Source organism: Drosophila subobscura, chromosome A, assembly GCF_008121235.1.
Source record: "Drosophila subobscura isolate 14011-0131.10 chromosome A, UCBerk_Dsub_1.0, whole genome shotgun sequence".
NCBI classification, from domain to species: Eukaryota; Metazoa; Arthropoda; class Insecta; order Diptera; family Drosophilidae; genus Drosophila; species Drosophila subobscura.
The window spans coordinates 3541293-3564880 of NC_048530.1; the positions used below are offsets into that span (position 1 = coordinate 3541293).

The 23588-nt window shown below is 46.7% G+C and overlaps 1 pseudogene; it reads left to right on the forward strand.

Annotated features, from left to right (window-relative positions):
* The first annotated feature begins 3967 nt into the window (after positions 1-3967).
* Positions 3968-23588, forward strand: part of LOC117893158 — an 84057-nt pseudogene continuing 64436 nt past the window's right edge.

Below are 23588 nucleotides of genomic sequence, written 5' to 3' on the forward strand. Positions count from 1 at the left end.
ATTCAACCATCTACCTGTCTCTTTCTAGCTGTGTGTGTGTGTGTGTGTGCTGTAATAACAATAAGCGGAGAAAGAACAACTATTAGGGGAGGTGGGGACACTCGGACAAGATAGAATTTAATAGCCCCCCGGAGACCAGCGACAAGAGTTAAGCGTGTGAGAAAACCCAAAGAGCGAGAGAGAGGTGTGCCAGAAATTATTGTAAATTTTATTTAATTACTAATGAAAATATCAAGGATGGAATTTTTGTCGAATGGCAGTGGAAAAACAAACCCAAAAGAGCACACACAGAACAGGGGAAAGAGAGAGACAGAGAGAGAGGGAGAGGGAGAGACAATAAAGCTGGAAACGAGAACAAGAAAGGGGCGATCGTAAAAATGTCAAGCTGGGGCCGGAAGATCCGAATAGCCCAAACTGATGGCGGTAGAGGTCAAAGATGATCAGAGCAAACCAAAGAGAGAGAGAGAGAGAGACACTGAGGAAGGTAGCCTTTGGTGTTCGCTTCCACCCACACACACAGCACACACAGCACGGACACTGCACTGTACCCTCTGTAGGAGTGATTGGAAAAACAAGCCTCAAAGATCTAATCGTAGCCCATTCGATCATCATTCAAATTTCGGAACTTTCCAAGCCAATTGACATATCTATGAAAATAAAAGACGAAGAGGGAAAAGGAGAAGGAGAAGGAGAAGGAAACCCCGGATGATCTGTGGGGCTGCGGCTGGTGAGAACACTTTCGATCAAAGTCAAACACAGCCTCCACAGCTGGTACATAAAATTAACAGAAAATTTGTTTCCCAAACGAAAAAGAAGCAAAAGGGCAACCAGATACATAGATCCTTTGCCGTCTTGCCTTTCCCTGGCTCACGAACACGTCTCCTCGACCTTTTTCAGTTCATTACAAACAAATCTTATCGTCTGCCTTGGACCCACACTGCTCTTGTGTCCGTGGTAGATACAACACATAGATATGGCCCAACACACACACACACACAAACTAATGATGCTCATTAGATGTCTTTAATGCTCATCAAAGCAGGGAAAACCATTTCCCAGACACAGTCAGACATAGAAGATCATTCGTAGAATTACTCAACGGGCGAGTAGAAATTTTCTGGTTTCCCTTTTCAGAATGTGAGTGTCCGTCCCTCTGTCTTGTCTGTCTGTCTGTCTGTCTGTCTGTCTGTCTGTCTGTCTGTTTGTTGTAAATTCTAGACAATTTGCAGTTATTTTTAGGACCAGGGAGTGAGTTAGAGTGCGGGAAAGAGAGAGCCGGAAAATGTTGAGGGAGTGAGACGCGATCCTCATTGAGGACTGAGAGTTGTTAAGAGTTCTCCATGTACATATGTATGTACATATTTACATATGTACGAGTATGTACAAATGTATGTGGATATGTACATAACTAAACAACAAGCTGGGCTTGCTGGCGTTCGTTTTATATTTAGACAAAAGCACTTAAGATTTCCCTCTCTCTCTCTCTCTTTTCCCACTCTACCTCTATCTGTGCGTGTGGCATTGGGGGTTGTGTGGGGGATCTCTGTGGTTGATTATTTCCAACATTTCTTTCACAGATTTTGTGCGGTTAGCATATGTTGAGTTATCTCGGCTTAAGTGGGATTTATATCTCTCAAAATTGATGACAACTTTGACTTGTTATCTACATTCTAAATGCTCGTTCTGCGCTCTGTGGCTGGCAAACGATCTGGAGCAGCGCAGTCGGCGCATGCAAAAGCTGCAAAGCTTCGTGTGGCCTCGGCCCATGCACTGAGAACTGATGCAGCGGCCGAGAAGCACCTTCGTTTGTGGCCCATTCACAATTGCTCGCTGCCCGCAGCGGCAGAGAAGCAAGAAACGTTTTTGGGCTTCGCTTCCGTTATCTTTGCAGGCAAATGCACTACCTGGAGCTTTCTTTAAGCTCTTAATCTCTTTACAAAATGCATCTCTTACACTGATTGAAGTGTAAGCAAAATCGAATAAAAATAATCTTGGATTCTGTTGGCTTCGAATATGATTTCCCAACACTTTCGATGCTTCCTTTCAACTCCAACTAAACACAAACTTTGTCATGTGAACAAAAGTTATGAAAAAAACAAAAACAGCGTTAAAACTGAGACCCAACTAACGGTATAATTACCCCCCACCTCTATGCTGTTGTTGCTGTAGGTCTTCCAGCGCCTTTGCTTTGATAATTTGTAGTTGTTGTTGTTGTTGTTGTTGTTTGTGCTGCGGAAGCGGCAACACCGCCCCACCACACTGCCACTTTTTTGTCTCAGTTAATTTGTTGTTTTCATTGAAAGTTGCGCAAAGTGCACACGGAATTTCCCAGGCCAAAAGTAAAAGCTGCGCTTAGGTGTTGTACGTACTCGCAGCCCGTTTGTGGCATGCCGCGCCTAATTAAGTTACCAGCTAAGCCAAGTGCTGTACTAAAAGTTAACTGCAGCAGCAGTCGCATCATCAGCAACAGCAACAACAGCAAAAAGTTATAAAATTATCAACAAACAACACTGATTCAGTTGCAGATTCAGTTGCAGATTCAGATTCAGCTGAAGATGGAGCGATGGATGCCGAACTAACGAGGCCAAAATAAATTGAATTGCAAACGTATTAAATCAAATGAAAATAAAAGTTCATATGAAACATGTCCAACAATTTTTCATTCATCCAATTTGTCGCGTTCTTTTGCTATTATGCAAAAATAGCTGATGGACAAAGACACGCATCGAAATCATCATTTACATATATGTACATACATATGTACATATGTAGATACATTACATACATTTGTACATATGTACATATATTTTCGATATAGCACAAGGTACAGTCCTGACACACACAGAACTCACTCAATTTGCATTGGCAGCTGCTTTAAAAATTGTTTGCCTCAGGTTCCTTTTACCCAACAGATTTGTATGTTGTTTTTTTATTTTATTGGTTTTTTGGTTTCCATTATTTTGCTATGTATAAATCTGAAATAAATCGTTGTCATTTAAAATTCAGTCAGTGGCGTCGCAAATAAATCAAAAATTTATTGTAACGCATTTAAATACATGCATATTTCATCTACGTATAAAACAAAAGTTGGTGGGTGGCTGGCTGCCCTGCTGCTCCTCCTTTGCACACACACACACACACACACACAGACACACACAGACAGACACACAGAAATATGCTGACAGATCGGTGCAGTCAGCGCAGCAAGCAGCTAAGCTGCGCCATCAAGCTGGTTCAACAATTTCTCTAAAATGATACAAAAGAAATGCACAAAATAAATATGCAACAAAAAAGCAGCCTGGTGTAATGAGCTTATGCATGCGATTTATGGGGATTTCCATACATGACAGAATTTTTGCGTTTTGCGGTAGCAGAGAGCCAGGCTCTGAACCACAACGAAAAAACAGGAGGACAAACTTCAATGGAAACTTAAAGAATCATTGCAAATTGAACGAATAGTCGGCAAACAAGAGAGCAAAGCAAAACATCCTCCGATAAACTGGTTGCTTTCCTTTTGGGTGGGGAAAGTAGGATAAAAACTATTTAAGCTAATTTATAAACTTGATCTGTGTGGGTTGGAGCATCTAATAAAGTTGTCAGTCGCCAGATTAGATCCCCCCACACCACTTCCCCCTTGTGGCCATGGAAAACTTAATTGAAAATTGAGTGAGGAAAGCAAAAAAAAAAATGAAAGAGAGAAAAAAAGTGAAGAAGAGAAAAATGAGAAAAAACCGCAAGACAAAGTCCACGCGCAACGTCATGGTGGCCCCTTAAGCGCTTTTCCACATTTTCAAGTTCATTGTCACTTGCACAGATAGAGATGGAGAGACGGGGAGGGGGATGGGACACTAAAAAAAAGAGAGAGGTGAAGTTTGGAGATTGAAGATTGGAGATTGGAGACCCCCTCAAAGGCAACGACCGACCGCTAACCAAAGAGCTCCCAGCAAATGCCATAATCCAATTATGAATTTTCACATAAATTTGTACACAGCAAACGAAATGTATATATTTTTGGACCCCTCTCTCCGTGGCTGTATCAATCGCCCCTTTGGCTCTGTCGCCTAATAATAACAATAAATATCCCGAGCATGAAGCAATTCAATGAAACGAGAAGAAAAAATAAAAAAAAACTTCCACACTGAACACTGAAGTTGGTTGACAATTTCGAAGGGGTTGGACGTGGCTGGGGGAGAGATTACTTGTACTTTATTTTTATCAGTCAGCAATGATAATGCCGGGCAATAATTACAAACCAACAAAAAAAGCAGCTGTAGAAGGAGTTGGAGTTGGAGAGGGAGTTGGAGTTGGAGTTGGAGCTGGAGGAGGCTTTTGCTCGATTCAGATTGAACAGAGATTTTTCTCGGAAAAGACGGGGGGGAACTCTCTGGGAAGGCTTTGAGTTGACTCATTGAAACTCATCAGTGCGACAACGTCAACGTCATTGTCAGCTTGCAGCCTGCAGCAAGCATCCCATACACTCAGGCTCTCAGCGCCCCAGCATCAGCCTCAGACCCAACCCCAGCCCCAACTCCAACTCCAACTCCAACACCATTACATCCACAGCTGCAGCGACCCAGCCCCAGCCCCAACTCCAACTCCAACCCCAACTCTGTTGGTGTCTGGCTCTGTGTCTGTCCCTGCATCTTCATCGTTGTCGTTGTCGTTGTCGTCGTCTTGGTCGTCACTTTGAGTTCCCCATTTGGCTTTTCTGCTGCCATCACACCCATCGAGTATGACAATTTCATTTATTTAACATGATTTTTACGCAGCGAGTGTCACAATGGTTGAATACATACAATATTCATTCCTCAAGACGACAGACACACTGCAACTGCAGAACTGCAACACACACACACACACACACACACACACACACACACACACACGAGACGCTGAAGAACTCTGGATGGAAGATGGAAATTGTTGCTGGCTGTTTTCGTTTAATGAATGTCTGATTGAGTTATCTATTAATATGATCAATCATTCATTTCCACTCGCTGCTCACACAGAGAGAGCAAGAGAGAGGGAGAGGGAGAGACGCATTCGAAAACAAATGATTGCATTGGAGTTCAGTGGAGTTTTCATAGCAAAAATGATTCATTTGGAAAAGGATTTCTCGTGGAGGTTGTCCGGGAGTACAAGTTTTTTCTTTCGTGATTTTCATTTTACTTTTCGTTGGGTCTCTGTCTTAGGCACTGAATTTATTATTCCATTATTTATTTATTGCAAATATTTGTTGTATTCATTATTATTCTGTGCATCGTTTCAGATACCCTTAGTATAATAATAATTTTAATAATATTTAAAATGCAATTTAAATACTGCGCCTTCCATTGGCATCTTCCTGGAATTTTTGCAGCATTGTTTCCCCCACGGAATACATTTCAAAAATTGATTGATTCCAGAATATGTCTGCATGCGCGCGCGAATTGTTATTGTTTTGATCAGTTTGTTGTTGTTATTCCAACAATAATAATCCAAATCGATTCAATTTCCCTCAATCAACCATCAACCGTTCGCACGCCCAGAATTTGTTGGCGTTTTCCCATTCATTCACTCCGTTCCGTTCTGTTTCGATTACGATTTCGATTTCGATTTCTTTTCTTTTCATTTTTTATTGGGTTTTCCTCGCCTTTCTCCCTCGCCGCTTGCATTAATATTATTATTATGATATATATTTGTTGTGTGTGTTTTTTACTCTGGTTTTCCATTCATTATTATTATTATTATTTGGAGTTCGAGGGAGAAGAGGCTGCAAAATCGCCGAAAAGGCACGTAGCTCATTGATGGAATGGAAAACTGGGAACTGGGAACTGGGATCTGAGTGCCTGCCACTGGGACTGTTACTGGGTTGGGGGAGGCTGCACTGGGGGGTTGGGGAGCTGAGACACTGCCAGGCCACTTCACCACGTTGCCGCCTGCCACTTTGCTTTCATTTCAGAATTTTTGTATTTGGATTTTTTTTGTTTTTTGTGCTGCGTGTTGTACTCATCTTTTTTTCCTTCTTCCACTTCGATTTTCCATTTCTTTATGAAAATTTCTGATAATCACAGCGCAGTCCCCCGCCACCCCATCACCACTCTCATTCTCATTACCCAAAGTGCGAGGAGAGCAGAACAGGCACTTGCCGCAGATCTCATTCGTATGGGGGGGGGCCACAATCAGAGTGGGTCTGATAGGGTCTGGGTATGGTGTGTGGGACAATTGCTGATGCAAAGTGCGAGGCTGTGTGGGAGCTATAAGTACACAGAATGTTGTAGGCTTTTGTTTTAATTTAGAAAAGATTAGAGAGTCCATTCGACGGCCGTCGTTTCGTGTTACAAATGCACAGGACAAAATGCTGCCAATTTTAATTACTTACATTTCACTTTTGTCAAACGAACGAACGAGCGAGCGAACGAGCGAACGAACGAACGAGCGGCGGGGTAGGCAGCCGGTCAAGTGCACACCACATACCACACCCCACCATTAACAGGTCCAACTCGAACTCCGTTGGGGGGGTGTCTCCCAAACGTGCTATAAACCGGTGCACGCACCGCAGGAGCTACCCACTCCGCACACACCCATGGCCAATCCTCGACAGACGTCGGCCGGGCAACCAGTCAGCCAGTCACGACTCATCGAGTCGCAGGCAGCTGCTTTTTAACTAATTACCGTTGCGCCATTCACCTTGAGCCGCCGCTCGTCCGTACCACACAAAACCGTACGTACACGTATTTTTGCTCTCTCTACCATTTGATACCCTCGAGGGTGAGCTATGACATTGCAGAAGGACGCTACGGGCAGAAAGGTGAAAACAGTTTTAGAATTTGCTCGATCAGCGCTGGGCAGGCACATTGCACTTGTGGGCGCAGGCGACAGACGCGAAGCTCGAAAACGTTTCTTGCTTCGCTGCTGCTGCGGGCAGACGCGCAATTGTGAATGGGCCACAAACGAAGGTGCTTCGCGGCCGCTGCATCAGTTCTCAGTGCATGGGCCGAGGCCACACGAAGGTTTGAAGCTTTCGCATGCGCCGACTGCGCTGCTCCAGATCTTTTTCTATGCACGCGGCCGACTCATAATTTAACCATCCACTCCGACGATCGCTGCACCAGGGTACTGTAAGCGTCGAGCCGCGTGTGGCTTATTTTCCTTTCTCTCTGTTTTCTTTGCTCTTATTTTTTGTGCAAATTATTTAGACAGCGAAAGTAATCGTCAAGAGTTGGCTGGACAGCTCGGACAGGAATGGGGCAAAAATTCAAATGAACTTGGCCAGGGGGGAGGAGGCCAAAGAAAAAACACCAACACGTACGCGAGGCCAATGTCCCCCACCCGAACTTGCCCGCTCCAGCTCTTGCTCTCTCTCTCTGGAAACGGTTGCGGGGGAAGCACTAAGACTGGGCCTCTGACTTCATTAACAAACAATTCCGTTTGGGGGGCAATGGCTGTGGGGGCAGAGTGCCAGCCACTCCACCAGCAGCTGCGGCCAGGAATCGAAGCTGCTTTCCATTTGGGCTTATTAAGCCCTTTGCCCAGAGTGGGCTGGGGAAAGTCGTCTGAGAGCGACGACGAAAATTCTACTCGGGTTACAAGTCACAAGCTTAAGCAGTGACTGCAGGGATGTATTCGAGGCAAAGAATGATTGAAATATCCTTTAAAGGATTCTGAAAATCAGCTGACTGTGACTCCTGTGAACCATTCACGCTTAACGTTGCTTCAATCACGTTTTAGCCTGCTTTTCGTCTTCTTTTTCTGCCCTTCTTGGCTCTTTTTGTGCACTCTCTTCTCGCCTTTTCTTCATCTAACTCTTTGGCAATTTTATCCATCAATTCACTGTGATTCCAAGTCACTGTTTGACCTAACGGCTGTTTACTTTTGTCACTCTTCTCTTTGCCAACCCTTTTTGCACTTTCTTTTCGCTCTCTCTCTTCCTCTCTCTCTCTCCTTTTGGTGTTCCCGTTTGAACGATAATTACATGTCGTCTTAGGCGAGCACACAACCCATTGAGCTGGGTGTCTTTTGGGGGTTGGCTCTCTGTAGTTGGGGGGACTTCTGTGTGTGACGGGGGAGAGGTGACTGGCAAAGTGTTAGTTACATGGGACGCCATTCTCCGCCGCCTGGCACGTAATTTGCTGATTTTGAATTTCGTCTGCGACGGCGGCAAATGAAATGCTTCTGCATTTTAATGCTCCCCAGACTGACAGCTGCCTGCCTGCCTGCCTGCCTGCCTGCAGCACGTTGCAGGGCGGAGGGAGTGCGGCGAGGGGTGCTGCCTGCTCTGGGGTCGTCTCTCCGAGTTGATCTCTTTCGCTTTGCATTTCGTTATATTTTTATTTCATTTTATATACCACGTATGTGGGGATACCCTTGGGGAGGGTACATCGAATCTTCTTATCAAAGGAGAAGAAAGTTTTCAGTGGGTTCAGAGTGGAATATATCCCGGATCAGCAGCCTCAAACTCTGTGTAAAAACCAGTTTAAAACCGAAAGATTTTGTACATTTTCCATAGAAATATTTCTGGTTGTTAAACAAATCTTTTGGAATCCTTTGGCTAATTTTCGCATCGAATCAGTCTGTGTGAGAGCATCAAAATCTTCGCAGCTAACTGGCTGCTCCTTCTCGTTATTTTTCTGTTCTGGTTTTTTTTTTGGGAGGCAGAAAAACTATTTGTTGCTGCCGCCGCCGCTGTCAACTGCAGGGGGAGGCTGGGGATTTTGTGGCTGTGCCTGCAACTGGGGGCTAGCAGCCCCGCCGTTTGGTGTGCGACCATCCCTGGAACATATTTGCACTGTCTGGCAATTTTTAAGCAATTTCATCTCCAGCTTGGGCATGACTTGGCGCTCGCTTTGGGTGGGACAAACTCTGGCAGCGTCCCGCAACGTTCCGCCCCGCCCCGCACCATTTCCCGACGGCACTGCATCCTGTTTAAATGTTTTCCCTTTCCTTTTCCATTTTGTTCTTGTTTCTTGTTGTTTTTTTTGTACAGTTACTTTGGCAGCAAGGCGCCCAGGGGTACCAAGAGGTGGAGGTGGGGGGGAGGCACAGCGCGTCGTCGAAATTAAAAATAAATTTCACAGTAAACACACATAAAAAGAGACGCTGCCATGGATGATGGCACTGGCACTGGAACCAGGGGTGTCAGGGGTGTCAGGGTTGTCAGGGTTGTCAGGTTTGTTTGTGAAGCGACAGGGGCTGTGGGGGAGGGGGCGCTATGCATCCGATTAGATTGATCGAATCTCGACCGGAGATATCCTCTGCCAAGGCAAGCGACGAGCATAAAAATTAAATGGGAATCCCAGTAAAAATCAGCTGTTCAATTACGAATTTTGTATTAATTAAAGCAAAGTTCGCTGTGCAAGAAAAATCGCTGACTTTGTCCTGGATATCCCTTCGAAAGTACAAGGAGTACGAGGAGTGTGCACAAAAAACTTCCAGGGGGAAGCAGCAGCAACGTGGTGCCAAAAGCCGGACGTTCAAAAATAGTTCGAGGAGACTGGGGACTGGGGACTGGCAATGGATTCTGCAGATTGGCGGTGTCTGCCCTTGAATACCATTTTGGTGGGGGGTTGGAGCACGGAGTGCGGGGAATCGAGAGTGGATATAGCGGAGAAGCGTGCCAAGAGCCGGCCGACGTACAGCTGTCCGGGAGGGGGACTGGGGGGACCCTGGACTTTGGATCGGAATGGTTCGGATGGCTGTGCTCTGCTGCCTGGGTGGGGGCAGATCAGGGAGTGTAACTTGCACGTCTGGTGCTTATATTTAGCAGCCAGGCAACAATGATGGAAAATCCAAAACCGGCAGGCTAGCAACAGCGAAAAGCGAAGGAAAACGTAAAGCAAAGAAAAGCGACACGACAGATGAAACGCAGAGACTGGGCCCCGGGAGAGGAAGTGACGTCTCTCGACAATGCAGTTGCCATGGCGAGTGGCGAGTGGAGAGTGGGGCCGGGTGCTCTACGGCGTAACCCTCGTATTCATTCGAAAAACCCCCCTTAATGAGCGGCAAAAACTGTCAACTAAATGATGGGGAGCGAATGGGGGACAGGGGACTCTGACGGAAAGGATTCCGATTTGATTTGATGGAATTGAAATTGACTTCGAGTGGGCAGGGGACCGTTAAGGACCGTTTGCGTGCTCTAACAATAGATTAAAGAGCGCCAGTGACAGCTGCGGACAAAGGAAATCACTTGAGAAAGTTCATGGGGAATTCAGCGCCCCGAGATGGGAACTCCAAGAAACAAATTCCCAAGAAATCTGCCGGGAAAAGTACGAAGCTTCAGCTTCAACACAGGCGGGAAATATTCTCTCAAGCGAAAAGGGAAGTCCGTGAATGCTGCCAGCAAAGGGAAATTTCTGTGCCGGCGAAGGAGAGTTTTTTCCATCAATTACAGCAAATAGTTCCCGTTCGAAAAGAGTATTTAATTTTATTTATGTATTTATTTCTAACTGGAAATATTTCCATTCTTCGGTGGAACTCTATCTGGTAGTAGGTCCCAAATTTATGAGATCTCTGCTGCTCCTTGCTATCGGTTTTGGCTCTTCTTTATGATACATGGCGCTGAGATTGTTTATAAACAATAAATGGAAATGGAAATGGAAATGCAAATGGAAAACTGGTAGCCAGGCCGCGATTGGAAATGGATTTTCTTATCCGCAAGCAGATAAGGGAGCGAGAGGCACACACACATGTGCATCCATCTCGCTCTGTCGCTTTTTATTCTTTTTTGTTTGGGTAAATTTAGAGCTAAGTGAGTGAAGGAGAGGAGAGCACAGAAACGCATTGATATTCCCATGCGGCGGCAATAAATTACGGGATAATTACCCATCGAGAACGAAGCAGGCGAACGGCGGAGAAAAATATCCCCGAAAGAAAGCAACGCCAAGAGACGAACCGAAATAAGCAGAAAATTGGAAAAGAGCGCAACGCTGCGGCCCCCCGACACTTCATCACGACGCCGCCACCGCCACCGCCCCCGCCTCCGCAGCCGCTAAGAATTCTGTCTCCCGCTCCCGCTCTCTCGCACTCACGCCCGCCCTCACACGCGTAGTTTAAATTGCGCTCACAGCAATCGTGCCATAAATTTCACCCCCCCGCCACTCCTCCACAAACGAAAAAGTTGTTTATTTTCGGGTCTACGAAAATGTCTCTGCCGATGCTGCTGCTGCTGCTGCAATCTCACATCTCCCCCCGCCGGCAGAGTCTCTCTCTCTCTGCCTTTGTGTATCGATTCAATTATGGAGCATTTCCGAATCGACTCATCATGCAGTCGATTGATTAACAAGTACGCCAGGCATAGGAAACCTTCTTTGGCTCCCACAGCGCCAGATCGAATGGGATATGGTCCAAGTCCGATCGATCGTTGATCAAAGCTCCACTTCCCACAAAGCTCTACTTCCCATAATATTCAAAAAGGTGCACCATATGTTGCTGTCCAGAGGTTAGGCCAGAGGCAGAGCACACTGCTTACCTGAGTGGATGCTGAGAAGGAGCACTGCTTAAATGAGAGAAGGGGAAGGGGGAGCACTGCTTACCTGAGCGGAGCCACGCTGATTGCCAAAGAGCAAGGGGCAGGGTAGGGTCGGGTAGAGTGATGTGGGTGATTTGCCAAAAAGGAGAACAGCTGCTGCTGCTGCTGCTGCTGCTGCTGCCGCAGTGGAGGTGTCATGACAGCATTGACCTCTGCAGCTCCGCCAGTTGTTGGTGGTCCACACTTCGCTGCGGCGCGGAAAGTGGCGCATCTAACAGCAAATCAGTTGGCAATTAAGGTCCACAACCCCTGCCAGATGGCCAGCGAAAGCAGAGAGCGATAGCAAGAGCAAAAACCATCACTTAAGTTTCATCCACTGCTCCTTCCTCCCCACCAATTCCTTATCAATTTCTTATCGTTTGCACAAGAAACCAAAAACCGCCACTAACAGCGTTCTAACAGTGGTCTTACAGTGGCCCAACAGCTGTCCAACCGATCTGCCATGCAACATGTGTTTTGAATCAGGCACGTTGGCATCGAACCTGAAGCATAGAAACTCGCTCGCTTAACGCAAAAATGAGCTCAGACGAACTCAAACCTCGAACCTACGGGCCATGCCAAGGTATGGGCAGCGAGCAAAAGAAGCCGCAGCAACATTTCAAAGTCTCACGCAGCCCACCTCAACGTGTTCGATCACGGGGGATGAAAATCGCAGGGTGTAATTTACATTGCAAGCCTGAATTTTGTGTGACGTACTTACCCGTTGTCGACACCTTATTTTCCATCCTCTGTTTCCGTCCCTTCCCATGATAAGGGAATAACGCATTCATTCGTCGCCGTATCGTACCGCATCCACAATAATTTTTGGTTCAAAACAAAACCGACAATCGACGAGAACACAACGCAGTGTCGGGCAGAAGTTTCTTTTCCCACAATAATCTCGAAAATTATTTGCAAAAAATAAATAAAATAAAAACCCCACCAATTTAAAGAAATAAATAAATAAAAATAATATAAGTCTCTGGCTTGGCAACAGGTCAGTGACATGGTCGAGACACGTCCATTCACGTTACGGGCTGCGGGTGCATTCGAAGCATTTTCGTCGTGTTTATCGTGAAGCTTATGGAAAACATTCGTGAATGAAGATTTCATTTTCTAAACCAACAAAATAAAAACTTGCAAATCAAGAGAAAACTATTGCCAAAAGTGAATCTGCATGTCTGGATAATTGTGTGAAATTTGAGAGAGCTTCAAATCTCAGCGAAAAGTGGAAAGATTTCAACCAAAGAACGAACCTCGGCATTCAAAAATAAACAAATGCCAGTGCGGTGCAGCATTGGTGTAATTTTTTTATAATTTTGTTTTGTTGCTGCAAAGATTCCAAATAATTGCCAGAAAGGTAAATACAAATAAACATCAGTGCAAAAACCCAAAAAAAAGAAATACACTTTTTTTTTTTTGGTGTGGATTACCAGTGAAGGAAAAAGTGAAGTTAAATGGATTAAAAATAACACAAATAGAGGAAGAAAAGGAGAGAGAGAGAGAGAGAGGGAGATATATTATGCAGTGCCCGAGTGCACGCAATTGTCCCGGCATAAAGATCTACAAAGTCCTCCACGCAGACTGATAAATCGGCAACGAAAAGATATAAAAAAACTTCAAATATTACAGCGACTGTGAGTAGCCTTTGTGTTGTTTTTATTACTGTTAAAAATATATGTATATTAGCCACACAATTGTTGGATATTTTATTATAGTTTATTCGTATTTTTGTTTGTGTTTTCAAAACCAAACCGCAGAGCAGCTGCTGCACTTTTTGCTCAACTTTGACATTTTCTTTGGCTTTGTGCAGTTTTTGCTTTTGTTTATTAAATACAGTTAGCGGCCACACGCCTTCCGGCAAAGGTTCAGCCGCAGTCTTGGGCCTCTGACATTTTGCTGAGGATTAATTGGTGCAGATTTCTGTCTCTCATTGGTCGCAGATTCCCCCACAGAACATTGAACAATGCAGTTTGGTTCTTCAAGCAGTTTTAAACCACACAAATTATGGCAGATTAACGTGCGAGAATCTTCCATTTATTTGCAGAATTGTTGAGAATTTCGAAGCTACTTTTCGTTGTCTTCGAAATATTCCGCCATAAATGTGAAAGCAAACAAAAACGAAATGCATTTAGAGGCTTTTCCTGGTAAATGTTTTGCCACAGTTGATTGACTTTCGTAACAGTCCATCAAACCGATATTCCAGTTCACCTTTTTGTTTGTTTGAAGAGTCTCTGCCTCTGCCTCTGCCTCTGCCCCTCGCTCTGCCCATCGTTTCGCTCTTCTTACTTCTGCATGATTTATGGATTACCTCAAGAAACGATTAGCCGCCGTCGCAGGCCATTTAGTAACAAACAAAGAAGCACGGAAGAGAATTGTATAAATATATGAACAAGTTTTTGTCCGCCTCACTCAGCGTTTGCGAGTATTTGTGGCTTCGATCTGCCCCTGCGGCTGCAGTGTCAATGATGATGCCACACGGACACTGCCACTGCCACTGGGCACCAGAAGCTGCACAGCTGCGCGGAGGCTGGGTATCTGTAGCTCACAGATGCAGCGAAGAGCACGCACCTGTCCCTTGTCATTGAAAGAGGGAGACCAAGAAGGGGCTCAGAGAAAAGTTTTAGCTCGGGGCTCGAGGCTGCTGGCTGCTGGCCCAACCTCAAGCCTGCCAGCAGCCATTCTGCAGCACCTGCTTGTACCCTGTACGTCTGGGCGCTGCCTTTCGTCATGTATATTTTCGCAGAGTATTCAAAGGGTATCCCCGCAGTCGTTGCATTCCTTGCTCCGTGTGTGCTGGCTGCTTTTTTGGATTTTACAATTTGGCCCAATTTGCTGGCACTGCAAATTGCTGCAAATGTCTGAACCAATCGACAGGCGCTCAGCGGGGGGCAGGGGGCAGGGGCAGGGAGCGGAAGTGCAACATGCTCGTGTCGCAAGTTTGCTGTTGTGGCTCCCAGTTGTTGCAGATATTGAGTGCCGTGGCACGGCCTCCGCCCGCTTTTGGCTCGTTTTGACGCGTCCTCGTCAGCATGTCGAAACTTATTTCTCCTTTTTGTTCTTTTCCTTTTGCTTTTCAATTTTAGTTTCGGTTTCTTGCTTTGTTTTTTGCTGCTGTCGCTCTGTTAGTTCTTTGCATGCCACAAATTATGTTTCGGGGCCGCTGCCTCACCTTGAGAGTCCTGTCAGTCCTTTTTGACAGTTTGCCACTGATTTGACTGGCGACGGCTCCCCATGGCGAGGCATGCCGCAGCCCCCTGGCACCCTTTGGGGCTTGCTCTTCTCTTTTTAACAAATACCAAACACGATTTTCGCATTAACTTTCAGAGGGAAAAGAGTTTGTGGCAAGCAGCGGCCACATTTTCATTCGATTTTTAAATATTTTTTACCTTAAAACATCTAAAAATATTCCTCGTGGTGCCAGAGGGGCTTTCCCCCTCAGCTAATTGGTTCAGACAGTGCGGGGGGGAAGGGAAAACAATTTATCCCTTGGTTAATTTGGTTAATTGAAGACAATTGAAAGCCGCTTTGCAGTTCATTAAGCCTCATCAGTCGTCTCCAGTCTGCAGCCTCAGCATCAGCCCCAGCCTCCCCCCCCCGGCCACCCGTCTAAGCTGCCATCCAGCCATCAGCTGCCGCCTGCCTGCCGCTTCGTTCCTTTCTTTTCCAGCATGACCTCCGTCGCTGCGCCCCTGCCCATGGCTTGTTGTCTTGTCGCCAGACTAATTAAAATATTTGCACTCAAATGCTTAAGCAATAAATATTTGTCAAGCCATCATCATTAGGCGGGCAGGCGGGCGACTGGGGGGGCGACTGTGGCCTGACCCCAAAAGAAACAAAAAGAGGAATAAGTGAAGCCAAAAGCAGCAGCGAGGCAGCAGCGAGGCAGCGGCAGCAGCACTTTGCTCTTTGCAAATGGAAAATGAAAATCTATGAGAGCGGCATTTTTAAAGTGCCCTCCCCCCACGCCACCCCCCCCCACTCCACCCCCTCGGCTTGGCCTGCATTTCTGATGAGCTTTAATGGCGCCGCCTTAATGCAAGTGAAGCAGGCCGCAGCCACCCGGCGAGAGATCCCATCGAGAATGCCAATTAATAGTCATTGATGGGAAAAGTTGTGCCAGGGCCAGGAGCAGCAGCAGCAGCAGCAGCCGATCGAAGTGTGCCTGCCCCTCCTCAAGTCAATAGCAGAGCAGGGAGGCAGGGGGAAGAGCAGGGTGGGGGGGGACGGGCCATGTGTGATGCCGTTTTTGGGCCACCCCCTTGCAGCCGGTTGGCAGGCGGCCCAAAAATCAGACAAATAAAACAAAAACAGGCCACGCGGAATGGGGACAAACATCAAATTAGTCCACAAAACTGGGCTCAAGGGGGAGCGGGGGGGAGCGAGGGGAGGCGAGCCAAGACTGAACTCAAATGGGCATAAAATTTCCTTATTGTCGATCCATTGAGTGGCCGCACAAAGCGAAATGTGTGCCACATGGCAGGAAACTGGCAAAGGAAAGAAGGGCACCAGCGGACCAGTCGATAAGGCAGTGCAAGCGCACAAAGGGGAAGATGAGAGCTGCCCCCAAATGCGTGCTACAGAATGGTGCACAAAATGTTAATTGCTGCAGAACTGACCCCAGCTGTGGGCCGGAAGCTCGAGCGGAGCTCCACCCTTGATTGCCGTTCCCTTGAATGTTTTTCGCGCCTGAAGTCGAGGTCGACGTCGAAGTCGAAGGCAAAGCCAAAGAAATTGCAAGGAACTTATGAAAATGTTTTACAATATCCTTTTCATGTTATTACAAGTGTATGTCCTTGTCGTCAGCTTTGTCAAAATGTCTGGCAACGCTTCCACTTCCTGTTAGCCCTCCCTGCCACCCTGCCACCCGCAAGCAGCTTCTTGGCTGTGGCACAGCCACACTCCGCACCCCGCACCCCGCACACTCCTTTGGGGCGTCGTCAAGTTTTGCGCTGCGCTTGAATATGTCATTATACACTGCCCCCAGGGGAGGGCACCATCGATGCCATGAGCAGCTGGAGCAGCCGGAGCTGCCTGGGAACACTTCTCTTTCGGTCTGCAAATGCAGCAAATAAATTGTATAACAAATGTCCGCTGTGAGCTGAGCAGAGTATCAGCAGCTTCGAGTTCGAGTTGGCCAAACTCCTCCTCGATGTTGACGCGTTGTCGCTGCTGTTGCTGCCGCCCGCGTGCAACCCTTCGCTCCTTGCCGTTGCCAGTGCCTCCTGCTTGTGGTGTGAGCGGCAACCCCACCCCGCCTCACGGAAGTGACAGTTGAACATTCATTCATTCATTCAGCAACCACTCCACACACACACACACACACACACACACACACACACACACACACGCACACCCGCGCATTCGGAAAGGGGAAAAATCAAGCCGAAAGCAGCGACCGAACAGGAACCATAAAGGAAGAGCTTGACGTTCCAGCAGCAAAGTGAAGCAGGCAGCAAAAAAAAACTGAAAATATCTGAACCAAAAGCGAGGAAAGGAGAGAAAATATCCACCAAAAAAATGTCTACGGCAATTTGGTTACCGAATTTCAAGCAGCGGGAAGGGAGAGAGTGGAGAGATGAGATTGAACTACATTTCAATTGAATACAAAAATACATATACATATGTATAGCAAAACAAACGAAAGCTGTAGACAAGGCAGCGAACTATCCAATAAAATAGCATTTATGCTCGTGACTTTGGTCCCTTTTGCCATCTCTAAGCTCAGCTCCAAGGAGCAGCAGCAGCGAGGAGTAAACCATGTGCGATGTCTTCGCCCTCGTCCGCGACAGGAAACACAACGCAATGACTGAACGGAAGTTTTTTGGAAGCGCATAAAATTATTATGGAGTCGACTTTCCTTACATTTTTTGTGCTGCCGCTGCCGCTGCCGCTGCTGCTGCTGCTGCTGCTGCTCCCGCTCTGCCCTCGCGGACGTGGACGCGTCAATTGCGGCGGATTCGGATTCGGGTTCGGGTGCGAGTGCGAGCTTCGGGCGGGAGCTTCGTTACGGCGCTGCTGGCACTTCATCGTCTCTGCCGCAGTCAGCTTTTTATGGCTCGACGAGCTCATGTCCGCCGCTCCCTCTGCCCTGCTTGTCTCCTCTTCCTCTCCTTCCGCCCGTTCGTGAGACCTTTGTGAGAATTCACTTTAGTTTTCGGCAGTTACTGGGCGATTGGTTTAGTTTGTCCATCGGCCTGCCGTCTCCTACCAACCCGTCTCCACTCTCTGTCCCTCCGCTCATGCTATTATTTTGATGCGCAAATTTAATATTTACATTTAGCCAAAGTGGATTTTGGGCTTCCACTTCCACTTGGCCATCGTTGACTCTATTTCCTTCGTCTCTCCCTCTCCCTCTCCGACTCCCTCTCTCCCCTGCAGCATTTTTATCAACTGACAACTTCTGACCGCAGAATGTTCCCCCCAAAGATGTATCTGCAAGATAAACAAGAACAAGCACAGAAGCAGCAGAAGCAGCAGCAGCAAAGAAATAAAATGGCATTTAGATAAGCCGGAAAAGTTTTCCTAGAATAGGGAGGGAGGAGCACGAGGCAGGGAGTGGGGGGCTGCCTCCTGCATATGAAATATTTTTGTGGTCGGACATGAAAGATCTCAGGCAGAATCCCATTGAGTTGCGCACAGCAAAATCTTTCAATCAGATGGCAACGGGAACTCCCACATTGATTAGAGGCTGAAAATCATTTCTCCATCAAACAAACAAAAAGGTGAAAATGTTCGTACCTGGAACCCAGAAATATAATGGCAAAGATTATGTTTAGGCTCAGACAATCAATCAATCAATGAAAGCACAAATTATGCTCAGCAGCTCGTCGATATTTTCATTTGTAATTTCCACAAATTCGCAGCTCGCAAATTATTATTTTTTTCAGCAAAAAATGTATCAAAAACCAACTCCAACAGTTAGAAGTTTTTTGCCAACAAAAGTTGATGTTAAAATAAATTTATTAAAATTTAATTCTTATAAATTAATAAATGTCTTCCATTTGTGCTAAAAGCTAACATGTTGGTGCTCCAATTGAAATGGAATTGAATCTAAATTTATGTTTATATTTTATTTTTTATTATAATTATAATTTTTATTCCTTTTTTTTTGGTATTTATTTTTTCTTTAACTTTTTTTATCTGTTTGCACTGCCCTGAGGCTTTGGTAAAATATTTCTAATAAATAATTCAGCTTTTGCTTTTTTTTTGGGCTATGACTCATTATGCAGCCACCCCTGCAGCACCCCCTGCCTGCCTTCTGCCCCTTCCTTCCGCCTTTATGCTCTAGTTCAAGTTTCGATTTTGTTTTGTTTGTTGTTTAGTTTTTATGAGCGCTCTCGGACAACACCCCCACCAGCCCATGGCCACCCTCGCTTGGCGCATGAGTCATGCAATTGTCTGACATCTGGAGGAACTCCCCCTCACCCCTGGGATATGCCATCCCTCGTTGCTGCGTGAATCGTTAAATTAGCGCACTTTCGACAGCAGCTGACTCTCGGGGGCTGAAAACAGCTGACGCGGCAGCTGGTGGGTGGGTTGTGGGTGGAGGTTGGGTTTGGGTTTGGGGGTGGGGGTGGCACGACTGAGTTCCGAGTAGATTTCGATATTTGTATTTATTCCTTGCCCTCGTCTGGCCCGCGTTGCATTTGTAAAACATTTCCAAGTACACGAGCGACAAACAGGCAACCACTTAACGCTCGTTGCCACCACGCTCATCCATTTTGTAGACCGTGTCCTGCCACGTCCTGGAGTGCGTTTTGCCACCGCCTGCCCCCCACCCCCCTCCGGCACCAGTGGCAGCTGGCAACAAGGAGAGACAATCGCCTGATTCGGCTTTGCCTTTCCGTGCCGCACACGTTTTGTATTTTCCCTTTTTATTTTCCTTTTTTCCATTCATTCATTCAGTTGCTCCTGCTGCCGTCTGTGTATTTATTTTTTATTGTGTTGCATGTTGTGTTCCTGTCCCTGTGTCACACACACACACACACACACACACACACACACACGTGCAGCTGTATCTTTTGTAGCCCTCGCACTGGCACTCCGCCCCCTGCTTCATGCAAAGGAAATAAACGCAGAGAATCATTCCCTGAATCATGGCCCTGCAGTCGCCGGCTTCCACGCGCAGGTGTGAGTGTAGCCAGGGGGTGGCAGAGTGGGTGTATTAGGGGGGGAGGGGAGGAGGGGTACTACCAACATATCTGTGGTTACACTTATGGAGCTCCGCACGGACAGCCCTCAACGCTTCAATCAATTTTTGAATTTGTGGCAGGCCTCCGCTTGCCCCTTTGGCAGCTACATAAAAGCGTACATAGTGATGTACGGATGTATGTACTGATGTAAACATGTTTTATGATTCGATTCCTCTTGCCATGGCCCAAACAAATGAAGGCGAATTCCAGCGCCAGAAGCACTCGCCGCACACAGGTCCCGCAGCCATTTGCTCATAATATACTTTCATGGCTGCAATTACCAAAGATCATAATAGAAAATTAAGTAGAGTAAAGGACACAGGACACAGCACACAGGACACAGGACACACGATAGACGCCGGAAAAGTTGCATAAAAATGTCGATTGTTGACTCTTTTTATGCGAAATATGCGTGATGCCCGACAAGTTGTGGTTTTTTGTTCGTTCCTTCGTTAGAGTAGGAGGGGGGGAAGGGGCCTGTGTGTGGGTACATTATGTCTAATAAACATTTTGTGCCCTATAAAAGAGCAATGAATGCGGAAGCCCATCGCTGCCAAACACGGCCTGTGCGTGTTTATGGCCAAGGGAAAAAATGATGAACACAAGAGAGCCGAGCGCCGAGCGCCGAGCGCCGAGAGCCGGAACAACAGCAAAAACATAGCCAAAAGAACAAGAAACATTATGAACAACAATTAATATTGTGCAAACAAAACACACACAAACACACACACAGAAGAGAAAATTAACACACACACAGCAGGGCATCGGGGATATAAAAATAAAAACACAAATACAAATAATAATCTGACTTTTCCCCGTTCTTTTCCTTGCAGCTGCCACAGCAACGAGAACCCGAGAAACTTTCGCTCTAAAAGGTAAGTCTAGCCATAAGTTTCAGCATTCAGCAGAGCTGAGAAAACATTCTTGAAAAAATGCATTAAAGGCAATAAACAAAAGTGCAAAAGTGCAACCAGAAAATTGATTAACACAAAAGAACTTCCTGAAAGAAAATGAGTCAGAATTGTGGCAGAAAGTCAGTAAGCAAATAAATATTCAGTTTACATTTTTACATTTACTATAAATATGAAGCTCCCTAAATTCAATTAAATATGTTAAATATTTTTAGTTTATTTGAATGAAACATAAAATCAAAGCTTAAGTGTAGGAAGAGGCACCCCTCTCGATGTCTGACTGAATTCCACCCTGCAACGCGACTGAAAAATCAATTGCTATAATTCCGATTGTCAGCGCTCCATAGCCATGGAGGTATTCCCTTCCCTCCTACAATGGGTACTCTTTGCTCTGTTTAAATCTTGCACAATTCTGCTTGTGGCAGATTTCTCACTCACATCGTGTTGTGGGTGACGGGGGGCTCAGAGCATTGCTTGTTACGGTCATACGAGTGGCATTACACAATGTCCACGAAGAAAACCCCCAACTCGAATAGGAATAAAGAAAAATACGACGAAAAAAATGTGTAAAAACAAACGGCGAGCCGAGCAAATAGAGACACAAAGAGTGGCCCACGCCAAGCCCTTGGCGCTGCAGCGACTCAAGTTTTGCGTCCATAATAATTAGTTATAATCGGATTTAGGCGACACAGAGACTGAGGCTGGGGCTGGGGCTGAAGGTGTCGCCAGTGGAGGCAGCAGCAGCAGCCACACAGAGAGATACACAGAGAGAGAGAGTGAGAGCAGGGGCTAGACCTACGCCCACACAACCCACCAATATAACGGTCGACCACAAAGCAATCAAACGACAGAAGGAAAAACCTGACAACTCTGAGTGGGTCGCTGCTAGCCCCAAATCGGATTCGTATTCGTATTCGTATTCGAAATCGGAATCAGCGGGAAAAACTGTATTTGGATCTCAGACATCGGTGCATCGGGTGGGTCTGCCTCTGCACCTTTTCGCTGTCGCTGTCGCTGTCGCTGTCACAGGTACTGTCGCCGCCTGCACTGTCTCCGGCTCTGTCCGTTGCTCTCGCTCTTGCGCTGCCTTTGCCTCTGCCTCCGTCGCTTGCTCTTGCGCTGCCTCTGCCTCTGCCTCCGTCGCTTGCTCTTGCGCTGCCTCTGCCTCTGCCTCCGTCGCTTGCTCTTGCGCTGCCTCTGCCTCTGCCTCTGTCGCTTGCGCCGTCTCTGCTTCTAGCTTCTGTTGCTTGCGCCGTCTCTGCCTCCCTCTCTCACTTCTCCACCTCGCCGCTGCATCTGTCGCTGTGTTCATTATTATTGCTCTTTTCTAACACGTTTCAATACGCTGCGATTCGACTCGAATTGGGCAGAGTCTCGCGTCCCATCGCATCGCATTGCATCGCCTCTAACTGAATGCACTAACTAAACCCGAACCCAAACCCAAACCCAAACCCCAACCAAAGCCGCGACGAAGTCTGTTTTTTTGTGTGGCCCCACACAGCAGAGTGGAGTGCAGAGTGGAGTGGTGGTGGTGGGGGGCCCCACCTGTGTTCCATACCTGTCTCTGTTTGGTGGAAAACCAACACAAAAAAAGGTCTCTTTCTTTTCGCATCTGCTGGCTCTTATTTATTGAATTGATTTGTATTTTTGTGGATATTTCTGGTTGTCGATTTAAAATAGGTTTCCTCTTTCTCTCTCTCCCTCTCTCTCTCCCTCCTTTTTCCCTGTTCCGGATCCCTGCCTGCACTTGCTGCAGTGTCATGTGGTTGGGGCTTGGGGCACAGAATCGTATAACTCAATTAGCCGCATGAAGGCAGGGCACCCCAGAAAAAAAAAACGGACAAAGGAATAACCCATTGAGAGAGCCACACAGAGCTGAGGTAGCAGCCGGCCAAGATTGTTTATTCTTCTCGTTACGTTGCCGTTCCCCTTGTTCGTTCTTTCGGTCTTTTGTGCTGCCAGTCCCCCACCCCACTCCAACCAGGTATCAGGGTGCCCAAAAAACACGACCAGCGACAGCTGTCAAGTGAAGATTTTACAGATTCTCTGGTCAGGCAATTGTCGTTTTGGCTGGCTGCTAATTCGAAAAGAAAACACTACAAAAAAACACTAAATATGGGAACTAGCGGAAATATGTCCATGAAATTTGTAGATAAAGATTGGGTAGGAGCTGGAGTAATTAATTAATAATTCAATTAATAATTGTTGCCAAAAATATATATTGTATTTGAAAGCCGTAGAACTGCTTTACCATCGCAGCTAAGTTCATCCGCCAGCAACACCTCTCGAGCTGCTGCTGCTGCTGCTGCTGCTGCTGTTCTCTTACGACATCGACAATCGCATGGCTTCATCTCCAAGCTCTGCGACTGCGGCTTCGTCTATGACTGCGACTGCGGCTGCGGCTGCGACTCAAGCTGCTTGCTGTGCTTCGGCTTCGGCTTCGGCTTGGATCGATCTATGTCAAAGCGTCGGCCCACACGCTCTCCGCGCTGCTGGGGCAGGGGGCAGCAACGCAACGGAATGAAGTGAAATAATAAAAAGACAACAAAAAATGCTTGGATATGTGTGTGGGCGAACTTGGACTTGGAATGGAACTCGAATGGAGCATAAAATATGTTAATAAGGCTTAAAGTTATACAAATCTCGGACTCTCTTGGCTGAAAGTCGCCGGGCACGGGCACAGAGATCGCTTGTAATACAAAACCATAAACATGAATTGGAAAAAAATGCTAAAGTAAAGTGGAGAAGCTGAAGTCAAACGGGGGAACCCAAAACCACAACCAAAAACAAAACCAAAACCCAAACCTCGAACCCCGAACCTGTAGTCGAACCCAATCAGCAGACTGAGACCCCAAAATGCTGTTCGAGAGGCGACAGCTGCTGGCCCGGACTGCCCCAACCAGCCCGCCAGCCAGCCAGCCAGCCAGCCAGCCAGCGGCTTCTTCTTGTCATTGTTGCAGTGACAGAGCCGAGTATCTCAGAGCCGAAGTATCTTTT